Source organism: Aedes albopictus, chromosome 3 (genome assembly GCF_035046485.1).
Source record: "Aedes albopictus strain Foshan chromosome 3, AalbF5, whole genome shotgun sequence".
NCBI classification, from domain to species: domain Eukaryota; kingdom Metazoa; phylum Arthropoda; class Insecta; order Diptera; family Culicidae; genus Aedes; species Aedes albopictus.
Window position 1 is genome coordinate 261,584,969 of NC_085138.1, and position 22,555 is coordinate 261,607,523.

Below are 22,555 nucleotides of genomic sequence, written 5' to 3' on the forward strand. Positions count from 1 at the left end.
TTAAACAGTTCAAGATGTGCATCAAAACACAGAGTAGATTTTTTTCATGTATTTATGTTTATATTTGTTGTTTGACTTTTCAACTACGGAATCAGTATCCGAAAAAATCAGGAGAAGTTTTGATTCGTCCGATAGCAGATTAACAGCTTTTTCGGTAATCCACGAGTTTGACTTACACCTTCGAAGCAATTGAAATATATCAGATATAAATTAATAAAATACAGGGTGTGCCGAGAAATAATGCGATGTTTTTTTTTTATTTCAAACTTTATTTTTAATCTCTTGACATTAATCAATTACATGTTTTGACGTCCCATCGTCTGCATCATGAGTTAATTGAAGTAGGGTAGCGAACCACTTGGGCAGCGGCCGGTATTTTGGGCACTCTTCGCTATTACTAAATTAATTCCAAACCAATTGACTTGAAATTTTGTACACGGCTAGATACTATACGCATCTCATCGAGTTCCAAAAATTGTGTCAATTGGTTCAGAATTGGCTGAGTTATAGCAGAAAAGTGCCCAAAATAGGACCCCTGCCGAAATGGTTCCACTTCCCTATTTTTCATATTTTTAACAGTACTTTTCACAAAAATCGAGTTGAAAATAAATTGTTTTATCAAATTGATCATTTGATATAAAAGATCTACTTTATTTTCACCAGGAAATCGTCAAAATATGTATTGAAGAATGTAAAATTACAACTACCTTAATAAGAACTGCGAAGGTATTTATCAAAAGGCATTTGATATTCTAACTACCAGCCATTCAATTCTACGACCATTGGGTAGGTAGTCATTCGTTTGGGCATAGTTATGTTGTCATAAGTTTGAAGAAAGAAAGTTATAACACGCGGGAACAATATTTTGTCCTGTTTTAATTTTTAGTGATAAAAACTCACTGGTTTTTGTAAAAACGTTGTAAAATATTGCCGGAAGAAACACAGTGCAGTAAAAATTACTGTGTGCTTCTTAATTATTTTTTTAAATTTATTTTTCTTGTATTACAGGCAAAATAATTAGTTTTTGTCATGTATTTAAAACACCTTTCCCACTATTGCCCACGAGGGTTTCCACCCCCAAGTGATAGTAGAAAGTCTAATCTTTCAACTACCGACTGAGCCATCTGCGCCATTTTGCGCCGGAAATAGTTACTTAAGGTGAAAGTACACCTTAAAATATGATAAATTTGCCTATAACTTTTTTGTTTTAAGATATAATGACTTGACATCTTCAGAAGAAATGTGTATTTTGACGTCCTGAACAAGTTTGTAGAAGGTCACAAAACTGTAGGGTTTTATCTGTTGAAGCTACACTGAAAAAACTAGTTTTAGGGGTACTTCGCACAAAACGCTCCATATCTCGAAAACCGTAAGAGGTGGAGCTTTGACATGTTCTACGATTTTTGTTCTCTTATTATGAGCTAAAACTTTGCCGAAGACGTCAAACCTCTAAAAAAATATTTCGAAAAAATAAAATTTTTATCTCACTTCTAGGGGGATTAATCATTTATAACATTTTATCAAAAGACGCCTTTTAACATGCAGAAAAACTTTGTAGAACACGCCAAATCTCTAGAACCAATCTAAAAAAAGTTATTTAATTTTGATCGCAAAATCATCGATTTCGAACACTGTGCAGAGTTGTCATGACCCAATCAGCAGTGATGAATGAGTGATGCCTGCCGCACATTTTAACTCTTCGGCTAATTAAATCTATAACCTTATTGCCACACAGCTGCAGTCCGGTTGGCAGCGGGAATCGAGGAAGTGCATTTTCCTAGTTCTATTCCAACGAACGCCATCAATGGATGACGACAAGAGATGTGCACATGATGAGTCTGTATGAAAATGGTGTCACGTTATCAACCAGTAAAATAGTTGGATTTTGAAATCAGTTATCGATGCTCAATTTCCGGGAGCCAAAAAGTTCGGGATGATACGTTTTACATGGAAATTGAAATGACAAAAGCATGTAGGATCAACTGCTAATGAGATGTCAGTTTTGCTGTCAAGTGAGCGCGTGGTTATTCGATCTGCTGGCCTTTGTTTAGTGCGTTAGTTTTGGGGCACCACAGGTGAAAACGGTGCGCAGTTGATTGAAAATCAATTATGACAACTGAATAGTAAAAAGTTGTGATATCGTATGACGGCTTTAGGAAATTTGCAAGAATCAGCTGAAATTCGGCAGAAGCTTTGGCGGGAATGAACCAGTTCGTTTAACAACAACTTCTCAATACACCTTGGAAACAACAATTCATTACAATTCTGGCGATGAACTGTTTTCCACAGAACATTCTAAAACAATGATTTGCATAGTACGCCTCACCATAAAATTTACATCACTTTTGTCTTATTGTAAAATTTTGTCTTTTCTACATCAGATGGTCAACGCAAGTTATATTTACCATAAACTATCCACTGTTTGACCATCACTTTGCAAAAAGTTAGTTTTTTGAGCGAAATATCTTTTTTGATTTTGGCCCAAAGTTAACCCCCCTGTCCAATGTCACTCCGATTTGCGGTAGTCATCTGGTGATCTCCATTGCCAGAGATGCCAGATATACAGATTTTTGACCTTCTATACAGACAAAATACAGAGTACGGAAAAATACAGATTTTCGAAATCTTATACAGATTTCTCCAGAAAGCATAATATTTGAAGCTTTTTTCAATAAATTTAATGAAAATTGCTGCTTAAACTTTTAAGAATTTATGAAAATTTGTACATGTTCACACATGTTTAGAAAAATAAATACTTGCAAAAAATTTAAACCGTCAAATAGTAGTTGTCTAGTGATAGCACTCTCGGTGTCTGCTATATCCTCAAACACAGCGATACAGAAAAATCTGTATTGATACAGATTTTTGATAAAAATAATCTGGCATCTCTGTCCATTGCATACTTTAAGGTGTGTTCTGTGCACTGTGGGTCTGCCGACGAGTCCGTGATTTTAACATAAACTCTAATAATTACCAAAATAACTGTTTGTTGAACGTACAAATTTAATTATTTGCTACAAAGTATTTTGTTAATTTCATCCATGATTTAGCATTATTCTATCAGGAACTGCTCCGGGAAACTTTATGAACTCCTTCCTGGATTCCTCCACGAATTTGTTCAAGAATTCCTTCGGGAACTCCTTCTGGGATTCGTCTGGGAGCTCCTTCCGGAAATCCTCCAAAAACTTGTTCCGGTATTTTTTCCAAGAACTTCTCCCGGGATTCAGAATATATATCCGGTGTTGCTTCTAGAACTCATTCCGGGATTCCTCCGGCAGCTCATTTCAAGATTTCTCTAAAAACCTTTTCCGGGATTCTTTGAAGAACTTCTTCGTGGATTACTCCAGGAACATCTCACTGGATTCTTTCGAAAACTTCGGCTGGGATTCCTTCGGGAACTCCCTCCAGTATTCTTTCAGAAACTGCTTCCGGAGCATTTTCAAGATCAACATCCAGGATTCTTCCAGGATCCAGGATCTCTTTTCTGGACTCCCGCAGGAGTTCCTTCTGGGTATTTTGCAGACATATTTGAATTTTTTCCCTATATTATCCCGTAGTATATTATGAAGTCCCTCCAGAAGTCCATTCAAGTATTCTTCTAGATGATCCTGGGATGGAAAATATTCAGGAGTCTATTCTGGAATTCCTACAGGAGTTTCATGAGAAATTTCACCAGCAATTTCTAAAGGAATTCCTTCATCAGCTTTGTAAGGAATCGCCCCTGAAATTTCTTCTGCGTCTTCTTCAATATCTCGTACAGGAATTCCATTTTCCAGGAATTCCTTTTGGAAATCCCATTGAAAATTTTGGAAGATTATTTGGAGAATCTAGGACGAACTTTCTGAAAGAATTTTGGAAGGAACTCCGAAAGGAATCTCAGGAACAATTCTCAGAGAATTCCCCAAAACTCATAGTGAATCCCTGAAAGTCCCAGTAGGTATTCCAGAAGGAATTCTGGAAGCATCCCAGGGGAAACTTCTGAAGGAACCCCAAGAAGAATCTCAGATGGGGCTACCAGAGAAATCACAGAAGGACCTCTTATAGGAATCCAGAAATAAATTACTGGATTCACCACCGGAGGAATGCCTGAAGAAATTCTAAGAAAAAATGCTCGAGAAATCTCAGATGGATATTTTGGAGTAATCCTTAGTAGAAATCCTGGAAAAATCTTGGAACGAATTTTTAGAGACATTTCAGGAGGAATCCAAGAGCTCTTGGAAAATTCTCGCAAACGCGGAAGAAATCCTGGGGAAATCCCAGAAGGAGTTCCTAGACAATGCCACCAGCAAGTCATAAATCACTGAATTGCATATTTTGACCTAATTCAACTTCCGATGGGAAGCCGAGGAAAATTTCCTAAGTCCGAATCGTAAACCATAAGGCCAGGAAACGTCAAATACTTCATATACTAAAAAATTTCCTTGGCACACACTGCGTGTAGTGCCTAATTACCGCTCGCGGATAAGTGGATATCATCCAAATCCAGAGCTCTTGACATTATGAATATCTCTTTTGCACTGATTTGACCAAAACTGTAAGAAATAATAATATGGGATAGATGTAAGGGCGGAGTCAATACTGGGTTCTTTTTCTTCTTCTTCTCTGTGGCTCTACGTTCTCACTGGAACTTGGCGCGCCTTATTCTCAACTCAGTGTTCTTTGAGCACTTCCACAGTTATTTGCCTGCCACTGCATAAATTTGTATATTGTGTGATAAGGACAATGATACACTATGCCCAGGGAAGTTGAGGAAAGTTCTCGACCCGTACAGGAATCGAACCTGTCCTGTCGTCTCCGGATTGGCGATCCGAAGCCTTATTCAAAAGGCTAACTGCAGAATCCTATTAGCAATAAAGGGTCTCAGAGTGGATTTTCCGGTCGGGCATAGTGTATCATTGTACTTGCCTCACAATATACAAATTCATACAAAGGCAGGCAAAAAAGCCCTTCAATTAATAACTGTGGAAGTGCTCAAAGAACTCCGATTTGAAGCGAGGCAGGTCAAGTTCCAGTGGGGGGACGTAGAGCCACAAAAAAGAAGAAAAAAAGAAGAGGTATTCTAGAGGAATCCAGGAGATATCAAGAGACTTTCAGAGGGTTTCAAGAAGGTTTCACGGTATGTCAGTACGCTTTTTAACGGGTTTCAACTTCGAGGACACTTCAGAGCGTTTCAGGGGGTTTCAGGGAGTTTCAGGTGTTGTAGGGGTGTTTAAGGTTCGTTTCTGATGGGGCTGAGTTGGTTTCATGGGAATTCAGGAATGTTTCGTAGCATTTCAGAAGGGGTTCAGAGTGTCTAAGGAGCGTTCTAGAGGGTCTCAGACGGTTTCAGGAGTCTTATGGGGGTCAAGGAGCAGGTTCTCAGGTCAGGAGCACTTTAAGGTATCTAAGGGGTCTTCAGGAGCTTTTCGGGAGATCTGAGAACATTTCTGGGGTCCTACCAGGGTTTTCAAGAACGTTCCAAAGGGTTCACGAGGTTTCTGTGGTTTTTAGGGGGATTATAGAGTTCAGAAGCAATTCAGGGCATCTGGGAGGGTTTCAGTGATTTCAATGAAGCCTTTAAAGGTGATTCTGGGAGTTTCATGGAGATTGTGGGTAGGAGAGCAGTAATAAACGAGCACAGCCCACACTCCAAAAGCACTGATGATGACAAAGACGCATTTTATGCGCAGCTCGAACGCGGGTACGACCGCTGCCCAAACCACGACGTCAAGATCATCATAGGAGACCTAAACGCTCAGGTATGCCGGGAGGAGGAATTCAGATCGACGATTGGAAAGTTCAGCGCCCTCCAGTTGACGAACGAATGGCCTACGCCTCATGGATTTCGCCGCCTCCAACAACATGGCCATTCGTAGCACCTTCTTCCAGCACAGCCTCCCGTATCGTTACACCTGTTGATCACCACAACAAACGGAATCGCAAATCGACCACGTTCTGATTGATGAACGGCACTTCTCCGACATTATCGACGTCAGGACCTATTGTGGCGCTAATATCGACTCTGATCACTACCTGGTGATGGTTAAACTGCACCCAAAACTCTCCGTTATTAACAATGTACAGTACCGGCGGCCGCTCCGGTGCGATCTTAGAGCGACTGAAGCAACCGGATGTCGCCACCGCATACGCGCAGAATCTCGAGGCAGCGTTGCCGGACGAGGGTGTGCTCGATGTGGCCCCTCTAGAGGATTGCTGGAGTACAGTCAAAGCAGCCATCAACGACGCAGCCGAGAGCACTATCAGGTACGTAGAACGGAGTCAACGAAACGATCGATTCGACGAGGGGTGCAGAGCGGTTCTGGAGGAGAAGGGCGTAGCGCGGGTGGTAATGCTGCAGCATGGAACCCGACAGAATGTATAGCGATACAGACAGAAGCGGAAGCAGCAGACCCGTCTCTTCCAGGGAGAAGCGGAATGCGAGGAAATGGAACTGCTGTACCGTTCGCAAGAAACACGTAAGATCTACCAGAAGCCCAACGCATCCCCCAAAGGCAACGTGCCACAAGCCGAAATCTGCAGGGATAAGGACGGGAGCCTCCTGACGGACAAACGTGGGGTGATCGAAAGGTGGAAGCAGCACTTCGACGAGCACCTGAATGGCAATGAGAATGTAGGCACGGGAGATCAAGGCAGCGGAGGAAATGACTATGTTGGTGCAGCAGAGGACGGGAACGAACCAACTCTCACGATGAGGGAAGTTAAGGATGCCATCCACCAGCTCAAAAACAACAAAGAAGGTGGTAAGTACGGTATTACAGCAGAACTCATCAAGATAGGCCCGGAAAAGTTGCCCACCTGTCTGCACCAGTTGGTAGTCAAGATCTGGGAAACCGAACAGTTACCGGAGGAGTGGAAGGAAGGGATAATCTGTCCCATCCACAAGAAAGGCGACAAGTTAATGTGTGAGAACTTTCGAGCGATCACCATTTTGAATGCCGCCTACAAAGTGCTATCCCAGATCATCTTCCGTCGTCTTTCACCTGAAGTAAATGAGCTCGTGGGAAGTTACCAAGCCGGATTCATCGATGGCCGATCGACAACGGACCAGATCTTCGCCGTACGGCAAATCCTCCAAAAATGACGTGAATACCAGGTCCCAACGCACCACCTGTTCATCGACTTCAAGGCGGCATACGACAGTATCGACCGCACAGTGCTATGGAGAATCATGCACGAGAATAGCTTTCCCGGGAAGCTTACCAGACTGATAAAAGCAACGATGGACGGTGTGCAGAACAGCGAAAGGATTTCGGGTGAACTATCCAGTTCATTCGAATCTCGACGGGGACTACGACAAGGTGATGGACTTTCCTGCCTACTATTCCTGGAAGGTGTTATGTGACGAGCAGGGCTCATTAGCCGGGGTACGATCTTCACGAAATCCGGCCAATTTGTCTGTTTTGCGGATGACAAGGATATTATTGCTAGAACATTTGTAACGGTGGCAGAACTGTACACCCGACTGAAACGTGAAGCAGCAAAGGAGCAAATCGAGTATTATGGCGGCAAATTGTTGATTCAGTGTTATCATGAATTTGATGTTGAACTAAAATGTGAATGAATAGTTCATGGCATAAAACAGTTTTCATTGCAATACAATTGTACTTCGAGTGAGTACCGTTTAATTCCGCCCAATGTTGCTTATCCTTTGACAGATATGCGTATTTCGACTATCACTTGTAATCTTCCTCAGTGTCAGTTGTCTTAGTGGAAGATTACAAGTGGTAGTCGAAATACGTGTATCTGTCATAGGATAAGCAACATAGGGCGGAAATAAAAGGTACGAAACTGATTACACTCATTCGAAGAGTGTATTCTGCTTAGAGAGTTCGAAAAGTCGGTACAGGAATACAATTGTAACCTAATTGTAAACAGGGTGGCTTCGTGGTCGTGCGGTTAATGTCATCAAGCATTCAGCCGCATCGCGCTGAGGAGCGAGGGTTCGACTCCCGCCGCTGCTGTCAGGAAAATTTTTCGGCTGTGCCACTGGGCGTTGCATGCTAGTCCGTTGTCTAGTGTTGTGCTTACTTCAGAGAGCGAATAGCTCACTGGAAGCATCAAACGTGTACATGTTTAAAAAAAACATATAGGGTCTTGTACCATTTGGGCAGGTGTACCTATTTTGGGCACTTGCCGCTATAACTAAGTCATTTTCAATTCAATTGATTTGAATTTTGAACAGAGTTAGATATTGTACGTGCCTAACTCTAGTAATAGCGGCAAGTTCCCAAAATAGGTACACCTGCCCAAATGGTACAAGACCCTATTTCCAGTAGCATCAAACATGAAAGTTTCAAGATCAGCCTGGAAAGTAAGAGGATCAATATTGGGCACTGAATAATCTTTTCAGAACATGTATATCGCATTCCGTGAGAAACTCGGTACGAATCCGACTGTCTTGGAAGGTCTTCGGCCATCGAGGCCTCTAACTATCGATTAGGTAGAGAAGACAGACCTTTACCAAGCGAAAACAGTAACGGTCGTTGGTCAACATCAGGACCCTGCTGAAAAATTGAATTTGGTCGTGTTTTGTGTTTTATTTTTCCACAGTGCGAAGCTTGTAAAAAAACATAAGGCAAGGCAAGAAATCGCGGGTGCAGGGGTTTTTAGATTGTGCACCGTGGTGCACTTTGGTAATGCACACCAATCTAGTAGCTGGCTAAAGTTGTAGAATAAGCTCATTGTTATACTGAAGAGTACTCTGTAGTGTTGTAAAATCTATAAGCCACAATAAAATCCCTAATTAACATCCGACGATACTGTTCGACGATCGAACGTTACTCCTTCGCTTTCACTAACGTTTCCTTTTCCATGCATCCACACCGCAAGCCCTCCTCCCCCGAAACAGCACGTGAAAATTAAGTGAGGTTACATCAATTACCTGGCTGTCAATATTTGCTCAATTAAGAACTCGTTGATCCTTGTCCCCCTTAGTCGCGTCTCTATTTCGTGTTGGTCGGGTCCGGATGCACTCACGTAGAACCAGCAGCGCAATGTGCTAGCTAGACAATGTGATTGGTGGCCCACCGCGCTACGGGGAAATTCGATTTCTGCTCGTTTGACAGTTTCAGGAAGCATCTAAATTTTCCGACGGTTCAAGCATTTCCACTTCTAGGCATTGAATTGACGATGCCTGTTCCGATCAGCATATTTGTTTTGGAGTATTATATCTGTCGCGGTCGGTACACGTAAACAAAACTGTGTTCACACACGGGCAAGCAAGTTGGTATGTGGGGGTGGATAGCACTAGCAGTATGTATGTATGTAGGTGACTCGTCGCAGATGTTTTCGCTTTTGTTATGGCCCCAAAGCGAGGGTGTGATGGTTTGAGTTGGGTTCACTTGTGTGGGTGATGCTCACAATATCGATAACGTAATTTTCCTTTCACAGAGAGAAACTGGAGCACACTTTAGAGAAAATTGGTAGCACTGATTGGTAACCGGTAAAATTGTACACCGTGTTCTTGTAGTCGCTACTTGTCAGATAAATGTAAGGAGTAAATGATAATAATTGTAATGTATTTTGAAAATTAGGTACTACTACAACAATTGAAATTTTGACAAAAATAAATTGTATAAGAAATCCCCGTTTGAAATCTTCTTGGAAGTATATAAATGTCGTTATGAACCCCGTTGACAGAGTGGTTTCATCAACAATTTTCCAAGAAAATACTTGCTTAATCATTTAAGTAATCTTGAATTTGAAAATCTGGGATGTGGAACCAATTGCGCATAGTTTTGTTAGACGATCCTATTTTGGGCATTTTTTTGCGAGAACTCAGGCTCAAATTTTCATACATGCTCTATGAGCCCCTCCAAAACAATATGGAGGGGGTTTTCAAAGTGTTTAAGTGAGGTTCCAGGGGGTTTTCAGGTTGATCCAAAGGAAAAAGCTTAAAGGGTTTCATGTGAATTTAGAAATTTTTTGGAGTTTCAAGGGAGGATCGATGTGGGGAATTTCAGAGTTTCAAAAGTGTTTCGGTGGGTTGCGATGACTAACGATGTTGAGTGATTCAATGAAAGTCCATAAAATCTCCTGGAAAATTCACCTGAAATCCCTTTGGAACTACGCCAATCCCCCTGAAATCCCCCGAAACCCCGCTCTAAGAGCCCGCTGAAACGATGAAATTGTCAGGACAAGGTCTCAGGAAATAAAGTTGAAATGCTCATAAAACACTAAGCTTAGAGACAGACTCTTATCCAGCTGGAGCATAACGCCAGAAAAAAAAGAAGAATCACAAAAGAATGCAATGATTTTTGCTTCAATTACGACAACAGGAACACCGTACAATTTTCCTTTGTTCTCCCACATGTCGTGGAACACAAACAAGCTGGAAAATCCCTTGTCGATCGTGTCTCAGTGTGGGTGTCCCCAGCTTCTATGTATTTTCCGTAATAACACCACGGCACACATCCTCACGTTTTTGCTGTTGATATTATTATTTTTCCACACGGCGGGTGATTTGAAGGTTCAACATCTTTGGGAACTTGGGACACTTTTCACTCGCGGATTTGGGCCTTCGGGGACTTCGCACAATTCCACGGCGGCAGCGGATTCCGGCGGGTCAATCATTCGGATTCTATCTAAGCAGCGCGGGCAATCGGGAAGGTGGTTAACAACGCAAAAAACAAGAACACTGAAAGCGGAGAGCACAAATAGCAGGCAACAGTAGCGCGAGCAGAGCGAAAAGGTGGCGTAATTGGGACCGAAATTTGCTGATTTACTGTGAAGGGAAGAGGCAGCTCTTGGTCGACGTTGGACGGACGCTCTCTCGTGCTCTTTCCCAGTACCAAAACCACCAAGAAACCGGACAGGGTTGTATCGTGCTTTTCCAGCACATTTCCCACGACCAGCTAGACTTGGTATGCTCTCGGTAGTAAACATCTCCCACAACGCCGTCATGCCACCACACAATCATTTCGGAAACGTGGAGAGCTTGACAAATTTATGACAGGAAAAACTGCTGTGGCGGAAACTCTCGCAGTTATAGTTCCTGGAAAACTCACATGCGAAGAAACTGAGAGAGACATCTGATTTGAGGAATGCTTCACGCTCTGCGCAAGTACAAACATTGGCCATTGGTGGTTACCAAGAATTGGTATTGTCAAAATGTATTTCTTTGTTTTACATTTTTGTATAATTATACTAGGTAATTTATTGTTAGAAAGGTATCTGACTATTAACGTCGATTTATTAGTAACATAATGCAAAATATAATTGCAATACAGAAAAAAAACAAAAATCAAACAACAAAAAATATTGTTATGAGATTTTAAGAGTGTAAACCATTAGTACACAAGTAATTAGACCGTGAAATGTCATGTTTGTTCTAATATAAACAGGTTGCCGTGTCGATTTACAAACTTTCTTTTGTAATAATAGCAGAAATAACTCTCTATATGTTTGTTGTAGACTTCAATAAAACATTGACGAAATTAAATAACACTAACGTATTATATCAATAAGAATAAAATGATGTAGATGCATAATCAGCAGGGATGTGTATATTAGTGTGGGTCATCAGAGCCGTTTTCTGAGATCAAAGCATTTTTGGTTCCGTTTCGGGTCCTGAGTATCTGTGCAAAATTTGAGCACGATCGGTTGCGTCTACACTTTGCGCATTGCAAATGAAATTTGTATGGGATTTTGTATGGGAAAACATATTTTTTTACATTTTAGTCATAAGTTGAAAAAGTTTGTCAGAAACTTTTTAACCGATACATTAAAATGATAGCCTAGGATGCTCTGAAAAACTTTGTTGAAGACCGCAAAGCAATCCGATGCATGTGAAAAAAGTTATAAACAACGAACCGCATGCATGTTTTTATGTTTTAACATGTAAAGGAATAACAATAGCAACAAAATCATGCCGTTTCGCCAAGCAATGTAAACGCTATAGCTTTTTTCATACGCATCAGATCACTTCACGGTCTTCGACAAAAATTTTCAGGTCATTCTAGGCTATGTTTTCACTTTATCGATTACACGGTTTTAGAAAAACTCGAGCTTGTTATGAGAGAAATGCAAAAAAGTGTGTTTTCCCATGTACAACCCCATACAAACTTCAAACGCGATGCGCAAAACGTAGACATAACCGGTCGTGCTCAAATTTTGCACACTCATTTGGGACCAGAAATGGGATCAAAAAAGCTTTGATCTGATGGGATACCAATGAATTTTTTATTTTTCCATATAAACGATGACCCACTCTAGTGTGTATATTGCCGTCAACTGAAATCATATGGAAAGCGCATGCGCTGCAGGGCCCAGCACCGATGAAGAGATTGTTTCACAGATATAAAGTAAGTGAGAAATATTTCAATGAAATATATCATTTGCGTTCTAACACTTGTCATGACAGTTATGAATGCTTCCAAGGATAAAATCGGCTGCATGTGATACACCACGTTGCGATTGTTATGTATTACGGTGCAGTGCAATTTACAAGCGTGTATTTGTTTAGTTGTAATTAATAGCCATAAGTTGATGCGAATTGGGAGCAAGAATCTAGGATAGGCTGTTCATATCTTCCGGAAAATAGTCCATCTATTTCTAACCATACGTTATTAGATGAGGAATGTTTTCAACTCAATTAGTGCTGTTCCGCTCTATTACTTGAGGTCTGTTCGGGCTCGTTGAAAGTTGACCATTAATGTTAATGTCTTATCCCGTTTAGTCAAGAAAGCTGTGTAGTGTCGGTAGCGGTTGTCTCAATTAGCTAAGAATAACACTACGGACTGCCTGTTCCTGTGGTAAGAGTCCACAAAACATGTGACCCCTAATTCATGGTGTAATGCGGCTCAAGATGCGGCTTTATGCTTACCGTGCCTACCCGGGTAGAGCTTAATGGCAAAAGAATGGCAAATTTTACCATTAAAACAGAATGTTTGAATGGCAAAATGTGTTATTTGTTTGTTTGAAATAAGAGTTAAAATAACAAAAATAATAACAAAATTTTGGTAGCAGAAAAACTTAAAAATAACTTATTTTTCCATTGTAATAACAAAGTAATGGTAAAGCATGCGGATTAAATTGAAGAACAAAATAAGTTATTATTGAGATATTGATAACAAAATAAGACCCAAATTAACTGTTATCGGTGAATAACAAAATATGGCATTCTTGAGTTATTGATAACAGAATAAGAATTAATCTAGCTGTTTATGTGGCGATCAAAATAATGGTAGGTTTAGTTGTTCAAATTCAATTTTAAAATAATGGTAAAATTACTCTTTAATTGTTTGAGTTCTAAATTAACATAAATTGATGTGCATCATGTAGAATCCATTGCGAATCAAACACACAGCTGAGAATCCGGAGTAAGCAAATACTTTTGCGAGATACGTCGAATTGAAAAGTTATGCTTGAAATATACAATATAATAGTTAGGGCCGATTTCTTCACCTCGGCTTAACTGGTAAGCCAGGCTTACCCATACAGTTAAACCTGGCTTAACGCTTAAGCCAGGATAAAGAAATCGCCCTTTAATGGTATATTAAGAGTAAAATATGTTATGGTGCCTAATGTTTATAAATAATTTCTTACAATATCAAAATAATGGCAAATTTAGCTAGGAATGTAAATTATGTTATTGTTTTGATATTTTATACAATTCATTATAAAAGGTGCTAAATTGCAAGTTTTACCATGAAAGTAATTTTTGTTATTGATGTGTTATTTAGCATTATTCATGAATAACATATCAATGACAAGATTTGCTATGATTGTATATTTTGCTATTGATTTACCATTTTAAGTTTTTCATAATAACAGAAGAATGGCAAAACGAGATATGATGGCAAAACCAGTTATTATTTTGTCCTTTGTTTGCCATTAGCCTCTACCCGGGTAGGAATGAATGGTTTGGGGGGTCTTTTAAAACCCTAACCACAAACGGAGCTTGTGGAGTACTAGGGCGCCCTCCACGGTATTCTGCCCTTACTGCGCTAACCGGAGCAATGGTGCAGTTGACCTTGTGTTCCTCCGAGATAATCAGCTAGCCTTCTTAAGCCTCAACTGCGAGGTTTAATAAGGGTAGGATTATTAGATTCAATTATCACCTATATGGCTCTTCGCATTATGCGTTTTACACAGTGTCCTCTGTGTATCCTCACCCCTGATGTTCTTCAATCGATACCAAATTGGTTTTTATCGCTGCTGTTATTTTCTTGTGTTGTGATTGTAAGAGCTTGATCTTGCCTAGTTTGGGTAGTGGCTATGGCTATGACAGCTCAGTTGAATCTTCGGCATAAAAGAACAGCTTTAGTTTAAGAACCTTACTTTTGTAGGGGGGATTTCTATGTAGGTGTCTTCGCTTTAATTGCCACCTATATGGATTCGCATTATGCGTTTAACCCGATGCTTGCTACTTTCAGTAAAAATGAAATGGCAATCTCGCGTGTCATGCCTCGAGCGGCAAGGCTGCTTTGAATTGATTGAATCCCTTCCGTCGGAAAACGCCATGAGAACCCCTGTTCTCAGTAATATTCGTGATGGCATATGGCCCTGGGATATGCATTGATTCCAACAAAAGTGCCCACTGGGGCATTTGGGTATTACCTATCGAACATCCTTCTTCGATTCCGATTTTATGTCGAACACCACCGTGTCCATACCGTAGCTGGATGATATGGGCACCTCTAGTGGTCGTTCCTAGGAGTATTCACAGACTACCTTGCAGTGGCCTGTCCATTAGACCTGTTCAATTTCACATCATTTTCTGAATCTAAGTGCCAAAACAAGTCTTTGGTACAAACATGAGCAATTTTGATAAAGATTTAGAGGTGTATTAAATTGATTTTATGTTTTTTTTTGGTCACTTTTACAGAAAAATGCTTCGATACGTTGAAACTTACTCCATGAACCAAAAACATCTTTAGCTTATAGTTGAAACTATTATCTACTACTTTGTCAAAGAAACTGTGGTGTTTAAACTGCTAATTTTATTGTTATTAAACATACTTGGTCGAAAAACACGTAAAAAATGAATGATTTTCTTATTTGTGCACATGAAATTAGTTAAAATACTTCCGCACTTTTGTGACTAATTTTATTATCAATTGCGTCTAGATGTTCTGAATATTTCGTTCATATATCATTTTTACGTAGGATTTCATTTTCATTGAGTAATAATTGAAAGTTTGTCACGCTATACCTTGAAAACACATAGGGAGGCCAAACGAATTTTTCGTGTGAAATCAAAGTCAACTGGGTTTAAACATGGCATTGAATGCTACCACCTCACGGTGTACAATATTTAGAAGGTGATACCTTCCGGAAATCTGACAGTTTTTTGATGACGTAATTCAAATCGTTCATAGGCGTGAACACAGTGATCTAGTACTCACCAATTTAATCAACGTAAAACGATAATAACGACGTCACATGTTTACATCCAAAAATGATGTTTACATAGGTTACTAGCCTGCCTTGTGATATTTATGCCGTGCTACCACCTCAAACATCATCGATCCTTAATGGTGCTGACAGTAAGGTTAAGGAAAACGTATCTGAAAGTCATATGTTCAAGACCAATAAAAGATTTTTTTTAATTAAATCTTCTGATGCCACTGTTGTGTTTCGTTTAAATTTCTTTATTGAAGTTTACTCAAAATTTCTGTGTTTGTGCGTTTCATAGCATAGCATAGCCTGAATTCTTTGATTTAAAACTTATCAAATTAAAACCGAACAAATAATAAACAAAGTAATCTTTGAATTGAAATTTGACACACATTCAGTTTCTTCCAAGATTTCTGCCAAGATTCAATGATCAATATGAATCGCCAGATTTGGAATGTCGGTTTGTACCGGGATTCTTTTCAAAAAGACAAGTATCCTTCAACGCGCAACGTACATCAAGTGTTTTTCCATTACCATAGAAAGCAAAACATGACAGTACCGACAAGCAGTAGGTTAGTCGCGAAGACCGTTCATAACATCTGGTTAGAGAAGAATCGGCAGCCCCAAAAGGTTCCATATATTAGCAAAAAATGGCAACCTTTTCTCAAAGTGGCGGAAATTACTTGCAAACCGTAAGAAGTCTCAATCCTGTTACAAACTAAAGCGGCAACAGTGGCGGGATAATCTACCAGTGGTTTTCGATGTCTCGCGAGGTGAATCCAGATTTAAATCTTTCCGGAGACGGAATCCGTAACAAGTATGTATCTTAACTTCAATCAGTTTTATTCAAATAACTCAAGTTGACTCGTTTCTTGCAGATTCGATCCAAGATAGTGAGCTTTCGGATGCAAATTCGGATTGGGATGATGCCACTTCTGATTATAGTGAACCATTGCCAAAAAAGCAGAAAATCGAACCATGGAAGAATGAAGCACTTACTTTGCTTGATCGTGCAATGGTTACTGATACGGCGGCATCAGCTATTTTAACCGCTACGGCGGTTGGATTGGGTCTCGATACCAATACTCAGTGGCTAGTAGCAGATCTAGCTTGTACCGTCGCAGGACAAAGGTAATTTAGTGGTTGCATGAAATCTCTTATTTTCAGCTACCTATATGTTAAAAAAAATCACCAGGCACGAGTTGAGCAGATGGAGAATGCTCAGAAAGAATTTTCACCATCAGAAGCAGTTGTAATTCATATTGACATGAAACGAATGAAGAAAGGCGTTGGACTCGAGTCAGAAGAAAGGTTAGCCGTAACTACTTCTGGATTTGAAACGGAACAAATTGTTGGAGTACCAGTAATACCAACAGGCACCGGCAAAGATATTGCACAAGCGGTAGTGAAACTGCTGGAAGAAAAAGGCATCGAAAACAGCATAAAAGGCATTTGCTATGACACCACATCAGCGGCTAATTCAGGTATACAAAATGGATCCGTGGTATTGCTGGAAAAGCTGATAGGACGAAGTCTGCTTCGTCTACCATGTAGACACCACATTCTGGAGTTGATCCTTGAAGCGGTTTTTACAAAAGTATTCAGCGAGAAATCCAGTGGCCTTGAAATAACAATTTTCAAACGTTTCCAGAAAGAATGGCCTGGTATCAATAAAGGTAATTTCACTACTTTCACGTTTTTTACATCTGAGGGGCCCAGAATCAAAGGGGTGTAAGTGACCATTTTGTCGATTTTGAGCTGAGCATATCATAAAATTCTTCAGATTTCAAGCTTTCAGGAACTTTTTTAAGATTGTTTCTACGATGATTGGAAAAATTACAATAAATCAGAGAAAATTGGGTTGATTTTGAAACTCCATACATTTTGTATGGGAAGAAAAATTGGTCAAAAACTTTAAACCTCATTTACTCGAAAGTGGGTTTTTGTCACTTACACCCCTTTGCTTCTAACCCCCTCATCTAATATTTTAGTTTGGCTCAATTTAAGATGAGGTGCAGAAAACCTGCTCTCATCAAAATTGAAACCAGCATATCTAAAATCGATTGAGACTCTTCACCACATGAAGAAGAGATTCGCGCTGATTATCAAGAATTTATTGAATTAACTGCCTTACTTCTTGGAGTTGAGACACTGAATGGTGCTCAAATTAAAATAAAGTCACCTGGTACAAAGCAGCACAAAGATAATTATTTGAGATACATATTTAATTTACATTTTTTTTTCAGGCGCCATGCATAGGGCTCGATGGATGTCTAGAGCACTGTACACATTGAAAATGCATTTGTTAAGCGAGCAATTCAAACTCGACAAATCAGAAATCCGGGCTTTGCGCAGAATCAATAAATTCGTTGTATTGGTATACTTGGATGCATGGTTCGCTGCCCCGGCTGGTCCATCAGCTCCGAGACATGATTTGCAATTACTGAGTAAGCTGAAATACTAAGATTCAGAAATCAGAATAGTAGCACAGAACAAACTGTTAAGGCATTTGGATTACCTGAGTGAAGTCAATGTTTGTCTTGCACTATTTGATGATAAGGTCACTGCAAACACCAAGAAGGAGATGATTAGAAAAATGCAAGGCAATACGAAAAAAAATACTCGAAACACCGGAAAAAGCAAATCAGAAAAGTTTAAAAACTATGTAACTTCAACGTCAAAAACTTTTTTTTAAATAATTGACATCGAAACTGACTTCTTTGAAGAAAAAGACGTTGAAAAATAGGAAGAGTACGATTCATATAACAAGGCCAAAATGCTTTGCGAATCTCTGAACGTCGTCAACGATTCTGCTGAAAGGGCAGTAGTGTTAGGTGAAAAATATAACAACTTCGCAACCACTAATGCAGCGTTTCTCAAACTATGGGTCGCGACCCACTGGTGGGTCGCGGACTGATTGTTGGTGGGTCGCGAAGGCTTGGGCGATATTGTAATAAATGTCTTGAACAACTTATGTCAAATGATATTGCTAGCCATTTTTTATAAATTCTCCCTTGGAGAATCGGCAGAGTTTTTATCTAGAAATTCGGTTTCTAATTAATTATATTCAAATTTTAAAAGTGTTATTTTTTTTTTTTGTTTGTATTTATGTGTATTTTAACTTATGCTAATTCTACACTTAAAAATTTTAAAAGTGTTACTCTGGAGTATATTGAATATTGAAGCGATTGTCTGCGTTCCAAAATCAATTTTGAATCTATGAATTTTCAATCAGAAAGTTTAAGATTAGGGTAAAATTTTATTTTCTTGTGTTCTGAACAAAAGAATGATCGTTGCTTGCACATTTTCAGTAAGATTGAAGTGCAGCAGCATATTTAAAAAAAATAGAAGCACCAACAACAGTCAAAAATTGCCAAACTTCGACTAGAAACCTTAACTTGACCGAACCTTAGTAAAGCTAAACTTCGGAGAAATTCTACTGAATGGCCAAGTTACGAAAGTCAGACCAACTGAAAAGTTATTTCATTGAAAATGTAAATAGATATAACTGAAAATTTCAAGTGGATTTAAAATTGCCACTATATCTTCAAAAACTTCGTCCAAATTGTATGTTTTGACTTTGAATAACGTCCTTCGGCAACATATAGGGGTGTAACTTCAGAAAAACCAAAAATCGGCCGCGTCACGAAAAGTGGTCAGCTTTTGAACGCTAATAACTCAGTCATTTATGAACGGATTTTAAAAATTTTAGCACCGATCAGACGCAAATATTTCTAGCAATTATGTCAATTAATAACAACTATTGATTTTCAACAGCGAACTATTGAAACTTTAGGAAAAGTGAACCCATGTTTTATCCAGCCAATCACGTTCGAGCGCAGTTTTGGACTTTTCCGTCGAGCGCCTGGCAGTATAAAAGCTATTTCTTCTTCCCCTCTTCCTTCATTCTTCATCAACACCTCGAGGGGAACGCATCGGCAGAGAGCTGTTCAGTTTGCTCCGTTTGCGTTTTCATTTAGTGTTCTTTGGCAAGCCGAGCGCGGTGGTCGGTGCGGTGCGTCTTCGAGCGCGGCAGCTCGAGCGGAGTCGTTCACCGGATCAGAACGGAGGAGCACAGCTCGGTTTGCATTTTCGCTCAGCATTCTCACAGCACATTTTCACGCTGCCGACCGTGGTAGACGGACGGACGCAGCAGCAGCGGCGGTGGTAGAATAATTTATCATTTCCCCAGTTCGGAAACGGATGGGCGCCGACGACACGGCAGCAACGCGGTTTGGTTTTGTGAAATGAAAATTAAACAGCCCTTATTAGGGCTACAATTTTAAATTCCACGAAAGAGTTGATTCGAATTCCACTAGAAATTGAAGAAACGCAAGTGCAAACATCTTGAAACCTACTTCGAGAGCACCGCCGAGCGCGGTACAAGCACCGCCAGCAACCTAGCAGCAGCGGCGGTGGCTTATTAGCATTTTCCCCGTGCGGTAGCGAATGGGGCATGGCAACAACTGGGAATATTTTAACCGCTTGATGTCGAATCTATTCTAAATTCAAGATACGATGACAAAAGCCTAAACTTATGCGCGCATAATAAATCTGCTTAAAGTTTCTTCAACTTTGAAGAATGGCAGGTTTGCTGGAAAATGAAAATGTTAACCAGCGTTGCTAAATTTCAATAACAATTTTAGAATTTCAAATATCTGTAATCTTAAGAAAATTTTGGTCGAAAATACATGACTTTTGTACTATATACTGTCATTCCTTACTAAACATTATAATATTGGTTAATCCTAAGCCTACATACTGATTTGGAAATGGCTAATAATAATCATTTTAGTATATTTTAATACTCCGCTATAATGAATTATTGCAGATAAATTTGTACGACATCGTTGAATTTTACTCCCCTCACATTTAACCAATCACGTTCGAGAGGGGAAGCCCGGCCATTGTGCCGTATAAAAGCAAACTGCTTCTTCTCATCTTCCATCATTCTTTCTTGACCCGTCGAGGGGACCACATAGAAGGAGAGCTAGCCTGTTTCTCCGTTTGCATTTCCCATCATTATGCTTTGTCGGCTGTTACGCTCTCCTTCGTATCGTTGTACGCGGCGCCAGTGGAGCAATCAGCTAGTTCAAACTGGTGCGCGGCAACGACGAGGGCTTTCTTTTGCCCCAAGTTTGCGCAGCATCGCCATCGCAAAACCCCCATCGGAATCAACGCCACCGATGGCGCTCTGGATTTGGTTGGCATAGCTATCGATTTTCACCTCATGCAACAATTGAACGATTATTGTACAACAAATAAAATTAAACAGCCTTTCTAAGGGCTTCAAAAATGTTCCTCCCAAGAGTGAATCGAATAATTTTCTTAGACGACGCGTCGGGTCACAAATATGTCAAAACCGACTAAGTCTTAAAACCGTAGCATAAACTTTGCAAGCGGAATAGTGGAAATATATTAGATTGTTGTAGCATCCTTTATACTTCCCAGACATTTTTGCCACACAATATAGATGAAAACTGTATGATATCTAGAAATTCTTAGTTATATAATTACATATTGGAAATTCCAGTCCACCAATTAGCATAAGCTAAATGATTTGCATTTTTGATTGATCTGTTTAAATTCTTATAAAATGAACGGTTAAATGGTTTTGACAAATTCGTTTATGGAAACATTTTAAAACCAACTACTACGCGGAACAAGTCTTGTCGCGTCCATTCTAAATTTCTATATACAAACCAGCAAAAGCAGAGAAATTGTGCGAGAGGATTTGAAATCTGCATCAATTTTCTTCGCAAAATAATTACCTGTTAGCATCCAAAGAAATTCAAAGGTCTAGCAAACTATAGTTGGCCCGCTGAAATTATTCTGCAAATTGACTCACTGTATTTCGAGCGCAACAACATAGTTTAATGAAAAAGAAACTAGTTACGACTACCAGTAGCTGGGCTGCCCATAAATGGTGAACCAAGAAAACCTAGTGCTGGGCTAGTACACAGGTTTAAATATTTCTGACGTTCGATTTGAATAGGTCTTATCTGTATAGGAATCCCAGCAAACTTACGACCTATTCAAATTGAACGGCAATGTTTATAAGGAATGAATCGGATCGAGAATAATGATAAATAATAAACTCCACTGTGCGCGACGGAACCCGAGGCGTTCAGTACCACCCTTACATCCACTGAACGTGATACTCGGGACAGAGTGGAAACCAACGCTGTCAACTAATTTGACGTTCTTCCTTTTGTAAAACCTACCTAAATCTAAACGTAGACGATACAAAGTGACATTGAACACGTTAAAACTTATCTCTAAATTGTTAAAATTGTGTTTTTCTCTATTTCTTATGCAAAAATTGTAAGTAGAATTGAATTATATTGAATTTTGTGAACTAAACATAAATATCTACAGGACAACACAAAACACCGAACAAACATTGTTACAAAGACGGAAACTAGACGAAGAAAAACTAAAACTGTAAGCTAACCCTAAATTATAAACTAAAACATGCGTTAATAAAAAATCTTTGTAGCTTGTAGCTGACTCAACTAAAAAGCGAGTTTGTCTGAAGAGGTTTTCGACGTCCGTCCCGTAACAAACCTACAAGAGTTTTACACTCTCAACGATCCGTTTCATCCAATTGGATGCAAACAGCCGGCGCTTGGCGAGCGAGAGGTGTCTAATATGGATCGTCATTGCCCTCTCTGCACGGAGCCAGACAGCCCGGTCTCTATGATCGATTGTGCTAGGTGCCAAAAACGGTATCACCATTCATGTGCCGGTGTGCAAGATGACAATCTGGGTACTTGTAGCACCTTTTACTGCAGATTGTGCGTTCCCCGGGACCCAGCCCCCTCCGTCTCCATGTCCAAGTCGGCTTCAACCACCGCAAGCGCACGGGAGGCGCGATTGCAGTTAGAGATGCTGCAGCTAGAGGAGGAGAAACGTGTCCACGAAATGCTGATGGTGCAACGGGCAGAAGCGGAGAAGCAGCTTCAGGAGCGAGCCATGCAGCTCGAACGGGAAAGGAGCGAGAAAGCGATCGCCGAAAAGATCGAACTGGAGAAGGTCTTCATCACTCGCAAATACGATTTGCTACGTGCACAAGTGGAGGAAAGCGAAGACGGAAGGAGTGTGCGGAGTCGGCGGAGCAGCGTCAAAAGCATCGAAAAGGTGCAGAGATGGATAGACAAACACCCAGTGACCCTGACTTCCAATTCTGGGGATCGTACCCCCACTGGAACCACGT

The 22,555-nt window shown here is 40.1% G+C and overlaps 1 protein-coding gene across 8 annotated transcripts in view; it reads right to left on the reverse strand.

Annotated features, from left to right (window-relative positions):
* The window catches only part of LOC115253893 (protein muscleblind), a 1,330,915-nt gene that overhangs the window by 1,277,175 nt on the left and 31,185 nt on the right, over positions 1 to 22,555 (reverse strand). Inside the window, exons 1-2 of one of the 8 annotated variants that reach the window (XM_062860494.1) lie at positions 10,420 to 10,962; positions 8,882 to 9,472 (exon numbers count right to left, since the gene is read on the reverse strand). The exons of 2 other annotated variants lie outside the window; for them this stretch is intronic. The gene's annotated coding sequence lies outside the window, so the exon portion shown is untranslated. Of the gene's footprint in view, positions 1 to 8,881; positions 9,473 to 10,288; positions 10,306 to 10,419; positions 10,963 to 22,555 lie in introns of those variants that run through there. 5 more of the 8 variants (XM_062860495.1, XM_062860498.1, XM_062860496.1 and 2 more) reach the window with 5 other exon arrangements.